Source organism: Eurosta solidaginis, chromosome 3, assembly GCF_040869045.1.
Source record: "Eurosta solidaginis isolate ZX-2024a chromosome 3, ASM4086904v1, whole genome shotgun sequence".
NCBI classification, from domain to species: Eukaryota; Metazoa; Arthropoda; class Insecta; order Diptera; family Tephritidae; genus Eurosta; species Eurosta solidaginis.
In genome coordinates, this window is record NC_090321.1 from 47,827,477 (window position 1) to 47,847,636 (window position 20,160).

Below are 20,160 nucleotides of genomic sequence, written 5' to 3' on the forward strand. Positions count from 1 at the left end.
ATTTTTTAGTCTTAACTTTTGATATTTAAGCTGGAACTTCAAAAATAACTGTTAAATTCTGTCGATGAGAGAAGAAGCAAACTGCCCTCTAGAAATGTTGCAAGTACGAGAAACGTTACGAGCTCAGATCTAAATGACAAATACATTTGTAAATGAAAAAGTGTTTATGCTTTGATATTAACATTGTGAGACAAAAATAACAAAAAAAAGTGAAAAGCGTAGAAGGTTGACGCAAAGTGCGTAAAAGGCTTGGGATAGCAGTTCAAGCAGAGTGCATCCTGTAAGTGTTTGTAGCGCACTAACTAGTATTCAAAAGCTAGCCATTGGCATTGTTCGGTCAATATTTTCACAGAAAATTATTTCTGCTATTTATTTTCTTTTCAATTGTTTTTGTTTGTATTAGTTTAATAGCGACATTTGCAATTAATTGCTTAAATCTGCCAATAATGTGTTGGCTGCCATGTGACGTTATGCCAAAGAATGGTCTAATGAAATTCGACATGAAAATATACAAAATTATAACAGTGTGGCGAAAAATGCTTTCAAATTTATTTTAGCGTATTTAAATTTTTTTTTGATAATTTCCTTTTGTTGGCGCATAAAAAGTAAAATAAACAACAAAAATTTAATTTGTATTATTTAAAATTTTTCTTTAAAAAAGTTTGGTTTCTTTGACAATTTCGACGTTTTGGTAATATAAACCTAAACAAATTAAATTTTTTTCAACTTAAAAAAAAATTGTTGTTAATTTTTGTTAATTTAGCTTTTAATGCCTCTGACAGAAAAAAAATTAAATATTCTAAAATAAATATTTTTTTATTATTTTATTTGCATAAACGGTTGTTTGTCAAATTCGAAACAAAGGAAATTTTAAAAATTTTAAAACTTTTTATTTTTATTATTGTTTGAAAAAAATTTAATTGATTAAATAAATTTTTTTAAGGGTAACATATTTAAAAGAAAAAGCTAATCTGCACAGAAGAAAAAAGAAATCAAAATCAACATATATTTACATTTTTTTTAATTATTTATTTCTTACATATTTTTAAATGTAAAAATCGTTCTTTAAATTTCTTATTTCCACTTCGTTGCCTAAAATAGTTTTGTTCAGGACAAAAAAAAAAAATTAATTTCTTTTTTCATTGTTCATCTGAAATGGTTCAAAAATATGAATTTTCTGATTTTTTAACACAGATTTTACTATCTTCAATTTTTCGATTACGATAATTAATCAGTTGCCTAATTAATCGAATGATGAGTTGATTAATCAAAAGTTCGACTAACCAAACTGATTATTTTCACGTATTTTGAAAATTGTTAATAATTTTGCTCGGGTATCAATATTGATTTTAGATTAATATAAACATTGGTTTATCTAGTTAATTAACCAAAAGTTAAAAGAAATAAATGAATTGAGTTATTGAAGCACTGGTCAATCAAAATTTTGAGCAATCATTATATAACACAGCACTGGATGTTATGCTTTCTGGCTAAGTGAATGATAAAATATTATTTTAAATTATACTGAACAATTTCTTCAAAAACATTATTGAGTTGAAAAAAAAAAATAATAAAAAATTAAATGAAAAAAAAAAAAATTAAAATGGAGTAAAAAAAAATTATAATAAAAAATTTTTATGACAAAAAAAAATTTTATAAAAAATTTTAATTTTATAAATATTTTTTTTTTATATAAAAAGAACTTAATAAAAGCAATTTGAATTTAATCTTACTTAACTTGCGAGCATTACTTAAACCAAGTATTCAAATATCGAGAAAGCAATTTTTTTTCAACTGAATTTTTGAAATTAAAGTTTGAAAAAGCTATTCGATTTGTTAATAAATAACCTTTTCATATTCTGAAGTCCACGCTCTTTATAATAAAAAAAATAAATGTAAGGCGCGATAACTTCCGAAGAGATTTTAGACCGAGGTTCTCTTCCAATTTGCGTCGTGCTCCTTTTTAGTTTTTTTTAAGCTGGCGGGACGGGACCTACTTGTTTTATGCCGACTCAGAACAGCATCTGTAAGGCAGATGAGTTTTCATCGCAGAAATACACTCGGAGTGCTTAGCAAACACTGCCGAGGGGCGACCCCGCTTAAAAAAGTCTTCTAATTGAAAAAACCTTGTTTCTAAAATTTTGATGTTGCTGTGCCCGTGGCGTGAACCCAGGATCTCCGGTGTGGTAGGCGGAGCACGCTACCATCACACCACGACGCTCTTTATGCGCTGTAATCAAATGAGAACAAAGGTTCATAAAACGTTTAAGATGACGCACGTACATAAGTTGTGACCTTTTTTCTGTCGAATTATATTCATTAACATATCAATATACATTTTGAACAACAAACATTTCACTTCGTACTTCAGAAATATGAATTTATGATTTCACAAATTAGCATGAACTTGAAATGTATTCAAAAAAATATCACAAATAATGCAAACTTATAAAATATTAATTTTGCAAAAAGTATGTACATAAATATTTACATTAGCACCCTTAGAGTGGCACGAACTTGATCTATTCATGTTATGCAAAATTTATTTTGGCCAAGTGAAAGAACATCTTAAATCTATGCATGTGAATCCTGTGCGGAAAACATTAGAATAACAAAACGATAATATATAACAAATGTGATAAGGTCAAGTGAGGGAAGCTTTCAAAGCAAAGAAAAAATAAAACAAAAACAATGAAAAAATGGACTTGGATAATAAAAAAAAACCATTACCTTAAATCCTAAAAAAAAAATCTGAAATTAAATCACACTTTTTTATTGTCTCGCAAAGTCAACAATACAGCCAACAGATACTGGCTTATAAGTTAGCCGCAGACATTTCAATCAAAGTTGTTCATTCTTTAATTTTGAAACTGCAAGAACAAACGCGATTTACAAAAATAAATACTACTTTGTTTCAATGTCGTGCGTTTTATTTGCAGCGAAATTAAGCAGTGTAAACAAATAAATGTGGAGAGGCTGTATTTATGTTTACTTATATACAGCTGCGCGCAACTATATAGAAACGTCACATGGCATTACCAATCGACTAAAATGACTAAGATTGATATAACTACGACTATATAACCACGATTAATCGACTAATCCACAGCCACCATTATAATCTTCTAATTTGTTCTAACTACTAAAAGCTTAGTCTGACATTTTTTAGTCGAATCCATGAATAAGTCTTAATCTAAGAAAAAAGTTTGATCAAACGCTCAGACAAATTTCCAAATAATCCATAATCATATTTTTTATAAAGCGGAAATATGGATAAACCAGCAACAACTAAACTATATGATTAATAAGGTTGTAATTTCAGAGCTTTGCGGATAATTAGTTAAGAGTATTACTAAAAAGGTTCCTAACTACAAAGCTAATGATTTTCATTAACGACATACATATCATATTTTACTGAAAAAAAACTGCGTTAACAGTCGAAACAATTCGAATAATCGATTCATTGCCCCGCTACTACAAAAATAAATTGGTACTAGGCATATGCGATTAACCGTTATAAAAATTTATTATTATAGCAAAAATTTAAATATCCTACATATAATCGCTTGATTACTAAAACTTCTGAGCAGTTAAATAACTAGAATGTGAATAAGAATTAGACTTTTATAATTCAAAATTTAATACACCGGAAAGCTAGTCATATTGATTAATATACAACGATTATGCTCTTCTTAATTAAAAAAATAATAAATATTAATTAAAAAAATTAAATAACTAATGTGAATAAGAATTAGATTTTAATAATTCAAAATTTAAAACACCGGAAAGCTAGTCATATTGATTAATATACAACGATTATGCTCTTATTAATTAAAAAAAATAAAAATAAATCATGACCATTTCCTTCCTAGTAGACATATGCGATTTCTTGAATTAAAAAATTTTGTATTATAGAAAAAATTTGAATTTTCGAATAATTACCTTGTGATTACAATTCTCTGAATATTCAAACAAGTTCATTCTTCATTAATCGAAATTTGATTTACTGAATTTAAAAATAAAAATATATGACAATTTTAATTACCGACTAATTAACTTGAGTCTTCTTAACAATCAAATAAATTAGATGTTAAATTATCAAAAATTTTATTAGTTGGGTTTTAAATCATTTCTATAAGTACAAAATTATAATCCTCTGATTATTCAATTACAAAAGTATTAACTAATCGATGAGTTAGATGAGCTGATTAACCACACACATATGTGTAATAATCCTATATTGCTACAACAGGCTAGGTAAATTCCCAAACATCAGAGTGCCGATATATTGCTGTTTAAACGTTTTTGTTTTTGTATTCAATAATCGAATGTACCTAAATTTAAATTTTTTCTTGTCACACTTATGCTGCTACAATCACAAAAATTTTATAAGCTCTCTTGTTTTGATTTCGAATTCAAAACATATTGCGAGCATTTTCTATTAGCAATATAGGAGTATTACATATATGACCACACATGATTTCAATTAGTAAAATATGATAGTTCTCTGATTATTTGATTAATCGGGTTCTTAGTCCCTGCTATAAATCTAAAATGATTTTTTTCTGATTAATACAAAAATAAAAATTCATGACCATTCGGTTTACAGTAGGAGTTGCGTTTAATCAATTATAAAATGTATATCAAACATTTTAAGTACCGACTGATTAACTTGTGATTACTTAGTCTTGTTAACAATGTAATAAATTAGATTTTCAATTATAATTTGATTAATCGAGTTGTAAGTAATTTCGATAAGTATAAAATAATAATCCTATTATTCAATAAGAATAGTTTTAACTAATCGGTGAGTTATATGAGCTGATTAATCGCGCATCCTTAATGCATAGTACACTAAGTTTAAATGATAATCTTATATTTATATATATATTTATTTATTTATTACGACTCTAAAAGCCTAGTTCAAAACATAAAAATATGATTGCATTAATTAACATGTGTACTTAATCTAAATTTTTAAATTAGATTAAATAAATATTCCTATTATTAGTAAGAATAGTTTTAACTAATCGGTGAGTTAGATGAGCCGATGAATCGCGCATCCTTAATGCATAATATACGAAGTTTAAAGAGTCACAAAAAAGCGAAATATTAAATAATCAACTATCAGAAACTACAATAATATACACTGACAATTCGATTTATAGTAGAAATCAGTGATTCATTAGTTAAATAAAAGTCGAATAAAAACTTTTCCGATAATTAAAAAATGTTTTTGCAATTAAATTTTCTGATAAATAACATTTTGATTTCTCAGTTTTGGTAAGTACGGAAGTAATAAGATTATTATTAATCAATGTTTGCTACATCGAAAAAATATTGATTTGGTTAATCTATAATGTTTATTCATTGATTAAAAAATTTCAACTAGTCCAAAAGTTTGATCTACTGATTAAACGCATACTCATTGCTGCTGTCTACAAAAATAATCTTCGATAACAATTTGAATTATAGTAGGGATGTATGGTAAATCAGTTAACAAAATGCTTAGTTCATCTTATTTCCGATTATTCAAAACATATTCCATCAAGGGATTGACTAAATCTTCAGATTAATCAGGTTGTGGCTATTAATTTTTGTGTAAAATGATATCATATTAGACTATGATTAACCAAAATAAGAGCAATCGTGCAATTTATAATTTCGATTAATTAAAAGTAATTAGTTTGTGATTAACCAAATAGATGAGTTTTAATTTAACAGCATGCTCGACTAACTGACTAGTCGGTTCTTTTGTGATTAATCAAATAAATGAGTTTGATTTCAACATAATGTTCGACTTACTGACTAGTCGAAAATTCCTAGTGAAAAGCGATTAGTCGAGTAGTAACTGCGAAAAAGATGGTACGATGAAACTAAAAAAAAATTACTTAAATTTTCAACATACATCTAGTGCCTCTATTTTTATGACCGTCAGCTGTATTAATGTATGTAAACATGTATACTATAGCTATGTAAAGCGTAGTATAGTAATCAATCATCGCGTAACAGCTCGCATACATAAATTAATTTAAATGTCATTTCGATTTTTTGTTTTAAAGGCAATTTAACCTTAAATATGATTTGCTTTGTGTCTCCTTTAGGCCACTTGATGTAGTAGCAGTAATCGAGTTTGCTTGCTGATTTTTACGTTTGGCCTTACAACAGTTAGTAGGCCTGGTAGGAAATTAGCACCTACTATAAACTATTTTTTGTATTGACTATGAGGAACTGGTAGAGGAATTTGTTTGAACTGAAATTTCTAAAAAGTTGTTACCGACATTGAAAAAGAAACGTGTGAGGAAATGGATTAGTGAGAAGTAGATATTGCTTGATTTTTCTTTAAATTAAACAGGTAAATCAGAGTTTAACCAGTACAAAATCAGTCGCATCTGCTAGTTGTTTTATAAAATGTTTTAACGAGTTTCATCTAAGGCTGCTGACAGTGCATTTCTGTTTTCTAGAAAACATTTGTCAAATTTTCCTACAGGGTAATCCTTAATTACTATAAATGTAGTTACATTCGTACCTTGTTCAGTAATCTTTTCACTCATAACTTACATTATACACATATTTATACTTAAATCATCGATTTGTCATTGCTATGTAGACACATAGAAATCTTTTCTAAGTTTCAGCAGCATCGCATGTTTCCGCATACGGAAAATGACGTTTTAAAGTGATTGAGAAAAAAAAACGTCTGCCAATTACGCAAAATTGCAAATGCTATGAAATAAACCGATTTTCATTACCAAATTAGGTAAAGTTATAGTTGATTGCATTCATAAGCTTTTAGAATAGTTATAATGAGCTAATTTTTTGTTGAAATTACTGAGTTTGTAGAAAAAACTGGAAAAGAGTGCATTAGTAGCTAGAAGTTTAACCCTTTTAGTAGAAAAGTATGCAACAAAAAAAGTGATGGTCGCTACAGGGTTAAGCTTTTGGAGAACATTGTTTGCTGTAAAATTTTTCCCAGCAAAAAAAAACATTTTGTTGAAATATTTTTTAACCAATAATTTCATCGGCATTCCAACTCAAAGACCATTTAACACTTTTATTGTAAAAGTATGATATTCAAGAAATTGGTTACACTAGAAGGTTAAATTTTTGAAAAGTGGTGTTCGTCGTTAAACGACCTAGATGTATGCAACATTTGTTTAATATATATTTTCCTGAATAACTCCAGCGATACACCAAGCAATAAACAGTTTAACACTTTTGTTGTAATGGTGTGCAGTTAAAAGAGTTGTGAGTCGCTAGAGGGTTACATATTTGAAAGAATTTGTTTGCCATCAAAGGTGCTAAAAGTACGCAAAAATCTGTTAAATTAAACTTTCCCCAATAACTTAAGTGGAAGACAGTTTAACTGTTTTATTGTAGAAGCAAAAGTAAAATATATTGGAGGTCGCTAGAGGGCTAACAACTTTGAAGAGTTGTTGGCCGTCGAACGTTCTAGAAGTATTCAGGAGTTTTGTTAAAATATTTTAACCCAATAAGCCCACGGACACCTCAAGAAGAAGACAGTTTAATCCTTTTATTGTAAAAATGTTTAATTAAAAAAGTTGGCGGTCATTAGACGTTTAAATTTATGGGGCGAAGTCAAAACGTAAACGTAGCAGAGAAAACGATATGCCACCTTTCCTTTGATTCAACCCATGGGTGAATAACCAAGTAGATCTTGCACTCTGCTTGGTCAGCAATTGTTTTTAGGGTCACTCTTTTTTTTGATAGCTCAGAAATGAAATGGTCGGCAAAGAACTAGAAAACATACTACATGGCGCCCGAGCAGTTTTAGCATTTATATGTTGAATACTATGCGTGATTAAGTATATAGTGCTCTCTTGACCCTTTACTGAACTTGTGCGTTGGGAATGGAGGAAGTGTTTCATAAATCAGAAATTACATGAGTCGAAAAAGATCTAGAAAACCTAGCACATGGCGCCGGAGCAGTTTCAGTTTATCGAGAATACCACGCATGACTAATGCAGAGCCTTGGATCTTTTACTCCTGTCTGAACTAGGCGATGTGGAATGGAAAAGTTGTACCATGACAAGGGTCTGCAAATATCTAGCAAAATTTGTGCATGGGCTCTCTTGACGCTTTACTGAATGGAAGATGTGTACCATAACTCAAATATGATAAGAGTCGACAAACCTCTAGAAAACCTTGGCACATAGAGCCCGAGCAGTTTCAACATTTGTATGTAGAATACTCCACTGGCTCTCTAAACCCTTTTCCGAACTAGTGCGTTGTGATATGGAACAGGTGTGCCATTCTCCGGCCGAAAAATGCTTTCACGTTTGACCGGAGGTGATTTTCAATATTAAGTTCTCTCATTCGAGTATCTACCGTAATTGATCACGCTATATGCTGTCAGTATCAACATTCCACAAAGTACAGTAAACAAAGGAGGATGACTTAAGCGATTTGTCTTTTCTTTGCGTCTAATTTGTTCAAAGAATAAATTAAAAAACGTTGCAGAGCTCGCACTCGAGATCTGAGATATATATTGAAATCCTTCTAAAACCTAAATTAAACTTGTGTATTTTCAAAGCAAAATTTTTCTACGCCATAAGGGTCACAATCCTCCATAAAACACAACGCAGTTCTCCCACAAAACAAAAACTTCACATCAAATTACGGCACCAAAGTTCCACGAAAAGTCTTATTTACAGTTTTGCGCCAAAGAACTTTGACCCCAAGTAAATTAGCATAACAACATGCGTTATAGAACCATAACAAAAGTAGCAAATAAGGAGAGAGAGAAAATACTACAAAGTAAAATTGGCGGTAACAAAAAGGAATTGGACAAGGAAAATTATGTACAAAGATGACAGCAGCGGCAGCAGTGGGACAGCAGCAGGTCCAGTACAAATGACACAAATAAAAACAGGACAATACATCAAAATAAATGCAACAAAACAAGCATGCTTTCAACGAGGCATTTTAATGCTTAAATACACAAGAAGTCATGCCACAATGGCCTTCAACGCTGCGGGTGATATATCGATAACCGTTATGAGGCGACATGTGGGAAAAGAGCAAGAGTATGCAAATATGAGGACGTCTAAGTAAAACTTAATTGACGAATAATTTTGATTGGCTATTGTGAGAAATTTTTTAAACAAGAAATAACAGTTTCTAATTGAGTTTAAAGTGTTTTCTATCATTAAATAACAGTTATTTAGTGAGCAAAATAAATAAATCTCACTGCATAGAATTTTTCAAAAAATTTACCAGTTCGCCTTTCAGGCTCTAAAATAACGACCAATTTGGTTTTTTAGAAAATTATTCGATTAAAACTTAGCACCTAGGGGTCTTGCTTCTATCTTTGGATTACGAATCTGATGCCAGTTCTTCAAAGTCAGAAAGGCGGATTCAATGTTTGTTTTGATAGCTCAGAAATGAAACGGTTGGCAAAGATCTAGAAAACATACTACATGGCGCCCGAGCAGTTTGAGCATTTATATGTTGAATACTATGCGTGACTATGTATGTATATAGTGAATGCGCTCTCTTGACGTAGAAAACCCCACTTTACTTATGTATACATGGCCTTGGCTCTCTAAACCCTTTTCTGAACTAGTTTGTTGGTGTGCCATTCTCGGGCCGAAAAATGCTTTCATGTCTGACCGGAGGTGATTTTCGATATTAAGTTCTCCCATTCGAGTATCTGCCGTAGTTGATCACGCTATATGCTGTTAGTATCAACATTCCACAAAGTACTTTGCGTATAATTTGTTCAAAAAATTAATTAAAAGCCGTTGCAGAGCTCGCGCTCGCGGTACCTGAGATGTATATTGAAATCCCTCAAAGAATTAACTTAAACTTGTATATTTTCGAAGTAAAATTTTTCTACGCCATAAGGGTCACAATCCTGCATAAAACACAACGCAGTTCTCACACAAAACAAAAACTTCACATCAACTTACGGCACCAAAGTTCCACGAAAAGTCTTATTACAGTTTTGCGCCAAAGAACTTTGACCCCAAGTAAATTAGCATAACAACATACGTTATAGAACCATAACAAAAGTAGCAAATAAGGAGAAAAAAAAAAAAATACTACAAAGGAAAATTGGCGGTAACAAAAAAATGGTACAAGGAAAATTGTGTACAAAGACAACGACGACAGCAGCGGCAGCAATGGGACAGCAGTAGGTCCAGTACAAATGACACAAACAAAAACAGGACAATACATCAAAATAAATGCAACAAAACAAGCATGCTGTCAACGAGGCATTTTAATGCTTAAATACACAAGAAGTCATGCCACAATGGCCTTCAATGCTGCGGGTGATATATCGATAAGCGTTATGTGGCGGCATGTGGGAAAAGAGCCAGTACAACTTAATTGACGAATAATTTTGATTGGCATTAATAAATAAATAAATGTAAGGCGCGATAACCTCCGAAGAGATCTAAGGCCGAGCTTCTCTTCCAATTTGCGTCGTACTCCTCTTGATTTTCCCTACAAATTGGCCGGACGGGACCTACATGTTTTACGCCGACTACGAACGGCATCTGCAAGGCAGATGAGTTTTCACTGAGAGCTTTTCATGGCAGAAATACACCCGGAGCGTTTGCCAAACACTGCCGAGGGGCGACCCCGCTTAGAAAAATTTTCTTCTAATTGAAAAACCCTATTTCTAAATTTTTGATGTTGCTTTGCCCGGGGTGTGAACCCAGGGCATACGGTGTGGTAAGTTATTTAGTGAGCAAAATAAATAAATCTCACTGCATAGAATTTTTAAAAAAATTTACTAGTTCGCCTTTCAGGCTCTAAAATAGCGACCAATTTAGTTTTTTAGAAAATGATTCGATTAAAACTTAGCACGTAGTGGTCTTGCTTCGGCCTTGGTTCTACATAGTTTGTTTGGATTACGAATCTGATACCAGTTCTTTAAAGTCAGAAAGGCGGGTTCACTGTCCCAATCAATTTTTTTTGAAATGATTTTAAAAAGAAAAATGAGTGGCTCTTTTATTGCAGTCACAATATTTAGAGTGTTCTTTTAAAACCAATTTAAATTATTTAAGAGTTATTCTGGAGCTCTGCTAAATAAGTATATATAATATTTAATTGTAATTGACTTGTAAAGCACTAAACCGAAATTCCTAGCGGAAGTTATAACTCAAAAATTTTATATATATACACCTGCGTGCATCAAAATAGCTGCAAAATTTTTGTTAAATTTCCAACAAACTATGCAAACAAATTTCGAACGTAAAAAGTCGAAAACTATTTTGGAAAACTTTTATTTAATAATTTGGAAAAATTTAGACAACGTGCATCAGGAAAACCTGTGATGAATTGTATAGCGAATTTTAAAATTACCTAACACAAAACTGCTTGCTCCACCACACACATCGAATGTCCTGGGTTCTAGTCCCGACAAAGTAACATCGAAAACTTAGAAAAAAGTTTGCTTCAATTAGAAGCAAGTTTTTCTAAGCGAGGCCCCCCTCCGCAGTGGTTTTTACAAACACTCCGAGTGTGTTTCTACCATGAAAGGCTTCTTAGCGAAAGTTCATCTGTCTCGCAGATACCGTTAGAAGACAACAAAAAAATAAAAATAGCAGGATGCAAAAAAAGCTCGAGCTAAATCGCCGCGGAGTTAAATAGCTAATAAAATTTGTTGTTGTTGTTTTTGTAGCGAAAAGGTTGCTCCCCGAAAGCTTTGGGGAGTGTTATCGATGTGATGGTCCTTTGCCGGATACAGATCCGGTACGCTCCGGTAACACAGCTCCATTAAGGTGCTAACCCGACCATCTCGGAAACGATTTATAACGGGATTCGCCGCTCGAAGGTGACGTTGACAATTGGGTTTGGAGAAGCTATATATTGCGCTGGCAACCTGAAAAGGTTTCGCTACACAAACCCTTGAATAATAAAATTTGTTAATGGCATGTGTTGCTATTTTTGTGCACACAGGTGTATTAAATAAAGTATGCGTTTATCATAGTTATGTGTTTGACTGATGGCAAAATAGTTAATCTTTCTCCAAATGGATTGCAAAAATTCAGAGGAATAAGGAAAACGATTTTTAGCTGCTCAAATAATTTAACGACCTATGTGCGAAAAATAGCAGGACAAATTTTTTAAAAATTTATTATTTTAGTAAATTTTAGAAAAAAAAACTTTAATGCATAAAAACATCAATCAATTTCGAAAATAGTTCGAAAAATTTTAAATTTCAGAAAAAGTATGACGAATTGTATACCAAAAAAAAAATATGAATAAATTTCAATGTCATTTGTGAAAAAATTTAAATTGTAAAATTTTTGGAAATCTTTATAAAAATTTCAAAACTTTTATTATTTCATTATTTTATGCAAGTGTAAAGTACTTCAAAATTTTTCGAAAGGGTGTATACTTTATTTCTATTAATTTTTTTTGTTGTGAAAAAATATCTGAAGAAAAAAGTTTTGAAAAAAATAATTTTGCTACAAAACTACATTCAAAAGTTTCTGAAAATTTTAAATAAAAAATTTTGAAATTATTTTAAGGGTTTTCAAAATCTTATTAAATTTGCAAATAGTTTTAAGTTGGTTAAATTTGGTATTCACTTAATCTAAGTTCTTAATTTTAGTCTATCAAAATGCAAGTTTGAAGTCGCTCAAAATTGGCGTTGGTTTTTGATACATTTTTTTCCAGTATTTTGAGTTTTTTTGCAAAGAACATCTGAATAAAGTTTTGATTTTGGAAAAAATTTATTGAACTACAAAACTGAACACACGAAAAATTTCTGACAATTCTGCATATCAATTTTAGTAATATTGTAATTATTTTCAAAATCGCATCACGTGTTAAAATTTTTACTATTGTTTTTGTTGAAAAAAAAAAAATGCATTTAATTTTCCTTTCAATTACTTTGCTTGTGCTTACTTTGTTTTGGAGGTTTGTTTTAGCTTTCATGAAGATATTCGTTATTTTCACGAATGTTTGAAATTTTTCGAAAAATAGTTTGAAATACACGGTTTTGTAAAAGTAATTTAATTTTTTTTTACATATCAATAAAATTTTATTCCAAAATAAAACTAATAAATAAAATGCAAAAATAACTGTTAAAATTTTTGCTGCTTTTTCTGTGCACACAAGTGTATCTTGTATGTAAACAGCCTTGCTTTGTGCAGAGTGAAGGCGGTGAATAATGCAACAGAAATTGTGACGGGCCAAATTTTATGACTCTCAGGAGACCATTTCACCAAGCGATGCACGGTGGGGTATTTCGTCAATCTAGCTGGCCAAAACTAAAAAGCAGTTATTTCTGTTAAAAAAGTAGTTGTCTCACTTTATTGTTATGAAAGGAAATATTTGACAGTAAATTCACGATGTTCCGCGCAGAATTACTATCGATCGAGCCCCAGAAAGGTATTTTACTCCGCATTTCTATTGATACCTTTAAGTAGGGTTTCCACTTAGGGTTGCCACCTCAATTTCTTTTTTGTATTTCTTTCTATATTAGGCCGGGTCGATTTGCGGGGAGGCAAAAAATCGCCCATTGCTCTGTGAAAATCATATTCTAGGGATCAAAATAAGAAACTTTGCCGAAGGAACCATACCTCTAAAACGAATTCTGATGTCCCCCTTTTGGGTCGTAGGAGCAAATTTTGACAAATCTCACTTTGAAATGCCTATGTTTTTTCTTTTTGGAGTTTATTTTAGTCTTTAGAAATTTATTTATTCAGAACATATGTAAATGAAAAAATGAATTTAACTTAGTAATAGAAAAGAAATTAAAAAAATTATTAGAAATTAGCGTTTTTACAACCCCCTTTTAAAACCAAGGCATCACTGCGATGCATTTGCATGTCGTAAACATAGTTGTGTGGGTTTTTTATTCAACCGTTTTAAAAAATGAAGGTATCACTGTGACCCAATTGCAGATCGTAAAATTGCTTGTGTTGTTTTTTTAAGCCACCACAAGACACAGCAGCTAGAATTGAAATTGCCCCTACCGAAAATTTCGACCCAAAGGGGGGAAGATCAGAATTGGTTTTAGAGGTATGGTTCCTTCAGCAAAGTTTCTTATTTTGATCCCTAGAATACGATTTTCATAGAGCAATGAGCGATTTTTAAATCGACCCGCCCTACATACAATGTATATCCACTACCATCTCGGAAACGGCTTGACCGATTTGAATCGAATTTGGTACATCGATATAGTATTATATTTTAAGACTTTTCACCTAGGTGTTGCCACTGAGGATGTTTTCACAAGGTTGCCACCTTTTGCCAATAGGGGTATCAGTCTCTTACAAAATTGATCACCACTCAAAAAATCGCGGGTATGCGCAGCCGTTTTTGTTAATAAACTTTGAAACAAACATAAACTTATGTATTGCCAAAAAATTACTAACACGATATGCTTTGCAAAAGATATATCTTTTTGTTTGTAAGGTTTTTTAAAAAATTTAATATTGAAAAGTAGTAGTATTACAAGTAGAATAACTCAGTTAACACATGCGATCTAAAAAATCTAACATATTAATTAAAAACACATTTATCTGTCCTAAAAGAAAATGCAACTAGATAGGATTAAGGCTAAACAAGTGAACAGGTATTTAGGTTAGAAGGGTATATTGCTTTTTAATCCAAAAATACATGGAACTGCACACAATTTTTATACAACTTTAAATGTGCGCGGTTAGCTCCGTTGACGTTGCAGATGGGTTTTGAGGTACGTATACTATGCACTGGATATCTAGGGGTATATTTAAAAAAAAAAATTGGAATATTTTGAAAAATCGACTTTTGGCCAGCTAGATTGATCAAATACCCCACCGTGCGATGGCAACACAAAAAAAAAAAAAAACAAAAGCAAAGCAGCGCGCTCATATGGCAACTCAATGAACGACGCATAATTTTCGAGAATACAAAAAATCACCCGAGAATTAAATTTTTCGGCAGCGTTTGTTTGGATTTAATGACAAGTGCTATTTCAATTAAAATTAAAACAAACAAAATTTATTGCGAAATGTTGCCGGCAGTGCGTACAAGCAATGCCACTTCCACGAACTACTCAAGTTGGGTTGGACAATTAAAATATTACTCATACGACGCGTGGACTTGCAATCTTTTGTGGGTGGCCAAGAAGTGGGAAATGCAGAAAAAATAAAAATGAAATGAAAATGATATTGTCAAATTGATAAAATGAGCAAAGAGCACATATAAATAGTCAATATGACGAGTTTATTTGCGAAGGTCAAGGCAGCAAAGCATACTTCAAGGCGTTGCGTTAAAATGAAAATTTTATAAACAAATTTGTGCTGATTTTCGAAGGGCGTGTGTGCCGTTGTATGCACAACACAAGAATGTAATAAAAAACTAATTGCGCAAATTATCAAAATGTTCATAAAGGATGCTGTGCCCGTTAAGCAGAAGAGCATAAAGAAATCGCATGCATACTCGAAGAACATGAACATACTGACTGCAAATAGCATGACTAACATCAACTGAATATCGAAGGATTTCAAGTATGCCACATGAGTAAAATAAACATAGCATAACTACATATGTATGTATGCGTATGAGTGAAATAAACAGTGGCGCAAATACGATCGAGTAATGCCATAAAAACCCATACAAATTACGAACTAAACCAGCACAAACCACATAATAGGACGGTGCTCGTGCTCGGGGTTTTTAAACAGTCAACCGAGGCACATCACTCCAAGATATAGAAGGTTCACTCTTTGTCTAAAAAGATGGGCCGCAAGTTATCTGAATGGTAGACAAACGTCGTTTCAATTTAAGAACGTTACCTCAAAACTAAAGAGAGTTAAATCGACGGCCTCTCTGTTTACGACGTGGAAGGAACGGATTACACAATTATTGGACGTTCACGTCGATGGCATTACGCTACCGACTGTCAGACACGCAAAGATCTTAGAACCATTAACGTTTAATAGCACTTTCACCTTCAAGGTGCATGTGTCCGAAATTGTATCTAAAGAACAAAGACGTAACAGATTCCTTAAGTCGCTTGCCGGCAACACTTGGGAAAAAGGTAAAGAAACGTTGCTAACAACTTACTAAGCAATTGGCCGATCGCTCATATGATATGCCTCGCCAGTTTGGTCTCGCCTAGCGTAAAGAAAGGACTCACCAGGCCTGCCAAAATACTGCACTCAAAACTGCCACGCGATGTCTTCTTATGACCCCTGAACATCATCTACATAGTGAGACAAAGGAGCTCAACATTAAAGAGCATAACGAAATGCTGAACAGGCAGTTTTTGATAAACTCTCACAAACCAGGACATCCTAGCAAACAACTGCTTCAGCTAGCCCCGCCTCCAAGAGGGATGAGGAAACATCTTCGTAAGCACTATGATGAAATCCGGCACCTGCTTACGCACACGTTTGATTCAGATAAGCATAAGGATGCCCTAAGACCAATGCACCACCCGGAGACATTTTTATGTGGCACTTTCGTCCAACCCGATTACTTCCTAGTGCTCCTCAATGAACCACTTGTTTTCTTTGATGAACCTGAATGAAGTATGAGTGAATGATCCACCTTCCCAACCTCTGCCAGACGTGTGCCCATAAATCTGAGTCGTCCAGTTTACAGTTCTGGATATAAGCGGAGAAAGTGATAAATATGCTCCTCTTCCTCCACATCCTTCCACAGCTTCTGCAGAGGGAAATTTTTATTATGCGCCACCGTCGGAGCAATGTTGCGATACGCAATGACCTGTGATGACACACGTAAGTACTCTCACTGCATATACATATATTTAGCTTGAGAAGGAAGCTAGTTCCTTTCATATACAAACATGACTGTAAGAACCTTAAAACCTCGCAGTCATCTCGGTGGACCAACCGAGCGTGTACGTTACCCTAATTTCATACTCCTCGATTTTCCTCAGGAGATAAGCCAGTGGCGGTCGTAAGAAGCTGTACGCATGCAAATTCGTTCCCTTCAATATAGCTGTGCCCCGAAACCGAGAAGAGCAAGGCGCGACACCTCCGCACGACATCCGACTTTATCACGTTGGATTCTAATGATGTAAAGGCAGCATGGATGTCGACAAAGATTTATTCAATTATTAAACATTTTATATTTGAACTTCTTTTTGCTAACAAAATTTCTTGGTAGCTGCGTATTGTACAATAAAAATATTTGACTAACAAAATATATTACGAGGAGTTTTTATAGGAAATTGTTCATTTCTATTTTGGGGTGTAAAAAATTTTTTTTTATATTTTTTGAGTCACCTTTTTTATTATAACACTTAAATTTAATTTGTAATTATTTTGTTGTCTTCTTTTTTTTTCAATAAATGCAAAATTAATGTTTTAACATTTCAATGTCACAAACAAATTTTTTTTTCTACTTGGACATGCATTACGAAATATATTCCAAAGCCAATTATATTTCAATGCGCATTCGAGCACAACAAATTTCAGTGAAAATGCGTAAATTAATAGCTGCATGTAATAGGCTACCGTTTGCGGCAATAAAGAAAATTTCCATTTATGTGACGCATTTAATTATGTCGTTGACACGTTAATAGCCTGGCGTGCAAATAACGGTCACATTGTAAGCGCAGGTAGTAATTTTGTTTCAAATGCAATAATAATGAGCGAAAATTGCGTGAGACTGCGTTGTAAGCTTAAATGATGACGGAAAAAACTGATTGATCAATAATTTCAATTTGTGGAAAAAAGCAAATAAATACAATTAAAAGAATAATTGGCAAACAAATATTATAAATAGGTACGAGGTGAAATACACAAAAGCGTTTTAGGCGCTTTTATTTTCAAGCTAGAAAAGAAATGAAAAATATGTTGCATACTTTCAGCGCCTACTTTTGAAATCAAGATAATTGAGAATATGTCAAATGAATTTAAAAAAAAAATTGTTATACCACACCTTTTCCAGTTTATGTTCAGAAATTTACAATTCAAGTTCAGAAAATTACAATTCATGTGCAGAAATTCCAATTTAAAATCAATAAAAGTATGTAAGATGGTAAAGGTTAGCGCTAATAATTTGATACATGGATATGAAGGCCTACTATCTGGTAAGGAAGCATTCGACTTGTCAACTCACTTAAAATAAATTTTGCTACACTGAAAGAAATGGTGCTAGTAAAATCAACAAATCTGTTCTGTTGTTCTTGACTTAACAGATATTCGGTGAGTGATCGAATTATGGTTAATTCGAACGATTTCTTTGTCAAGCGAACAAATTAGTTTAGTCAATTCAACAGAAGAGAAATTGTCGCTCTTAAGTTAACAAAATTCTGTAAAATTGACAGATTCCTAATCAATCTAACTGATTTTTCTGCTAACACAGCTGATCTTACAGGTCATTTCAAAGGCGATCAACTGTCAAAACATGAGAAAATTTCAAAGAGAAGTTTACGCTCACTGCGCTCTCTACTTTGTACTTATGACGATGGTGCCACTTGTTAAAAAAACACCAAAATAAGAAAACCATCAAATCGAAAAAACACACAAAATGGTAAAACAATAAAAAAATAGTTTTTCAGTTATCAATACAAAACGAAAAAAACCTTTTTTGAATTTACTGTGCAAAAAATTATGAGACACCGGGACACCTATTTATCGGGTACAGTTTTGCAACTTCTCCTCCAAGCGAAATGCAAAATTGCGCCCTCTTGTTGCAAAAGTTTTGTTTGAACGAGCAGGATTTTGCCAAAGTTAGTAACATTTTGTTCAAGGTTTTACGAATTTCACTCACGCGAACGTATCTAATAAGATAATAAAAAACATCCTTTTTTAATGTTGATGTTTCCGACAACATAAAAGTTTGAGTTGTTTTGGAATCGTTTCAACTTAAAGTGTTACGAAAATTAAACTTGCCGAGTTACTCCAGCGGTGAATTACCTTCCTGCGATTTGATTCTTTACTTTTCTATAACTTACAAGTTCTCTATCTAAAATGTTATGTCAAACATTTATACTACAAGTTTCGTTCGATACAATCAAGTGTGGCAACTACATGCGAGAGAAGAAATAAAGAATGAGCTGAGCTGCAACTGAAAGAATTGAGAATCAGTTTTGTGACTACTATTTTCATTTCTATTTGCCTAGCGAAGTTCAAAACTATAGATTAAATAAATTATAAAACATAAAATTTGGTGAAAGTGCGTTTAATAAAACAAAATAATAAAGTGTATAATGTTTAATGTGTGCCAGCATATTTGATGTAAGCCCAATTGACGTTCGGTTAGTAAGTGCCACCGTGGTGTGATGGTAGCGTGCTCCGCCTGCCACACCGTATGGCCTGGGTTCGCACCCCGGGCAAAGCAACATCAAAATTTAAGAAATAATTTAATTAGGCGGGGTCGCCCCTCTGCAGTGTTTGGCAAGCGCTCCAAGTGTATTTCTGCCATGAAAAGGTCTCAGTGAAAACTCATCTGCCTCGCAGATGCCGTTCGGAGTCGGCATAAAACAAGTAGGTCCCGTCCCGCCAATTTGTAGAAAAAATTAAAGAGGAGCACGACGTAAATTGGAAATGAAGCTCGGCCTTAGATATCTTCGGAAGTTATCGCGCCTTACATATATATTTTTTTTTTAGTATGTGCGTACATATGTATATGCAGCAAGCGTGTGTATTTATGTATTCACATATTTACGTATGTATGTATATGGCAACATAGGTACTTTCGTACAAAGCTGTCGCAACAACTTTTTTTGTTTATTTGACTACTAAAACGGTCAATTACGAATCAACGATTTGTGCGCAGTTGATTCAACATCTTGTTGCGATGGATAACAATTGACAGAAATTTCGGTTGAATTGATCCGTATTTCGGTTGATTTTACTAGTCTTTTTCTTTCACTGTAACATGAAGGAAATAGCGAAGAAAAAATTCTTTCCTCTCTTCTCTCTCCTCCTCTCATAAGAGGTCAGTTACAAGGACATCCAGCTATATTCTTAGTGTCACAAGCATTGATCTGCATTGAGAATGACAGCAGTGATGACGAAGATATGACCACTTACACAGTCAACGGAGCGTCCACAATCGCGCAAGTACTGTGTGGACAGATCAAGTCTTCCTCCACCTGCCCCTCGCAACTTTGTGGAGTTCTCCCCCTTAAACTGCTTCCAAACTGTGGTGTCGACTGAAGTACTTTCATGGCCAGAGCATCCTCATGCACTCGTTGCAAATAGTTGTCCCCTA

General features: G+C 32.8%; 2 protein-coding genes across 8 annotated transcripts in view; one reads left to right on the plus strand and one right to left on the minus strand.

Moving 5' to 3' along the window:
- Positions 1-20,160, plus strand: part of Oseg6 (intraflagellar transport protein Oseg6) — a 135,132-nt gene that overhangs the window by 87,456 nt on the left and 27,516 nt on the right. The window lies entirely within an intron of this gene.
- The window catches only part of RhoGEF2 (Rho guanine nucleotide exchange factor 2), a 582,225-nt gene that overhangs the window by 65,704 nt on the left and 496,361 nt on the right, over positions 1-20,160 (minus strand). The window lies entirely within an intron of this gene.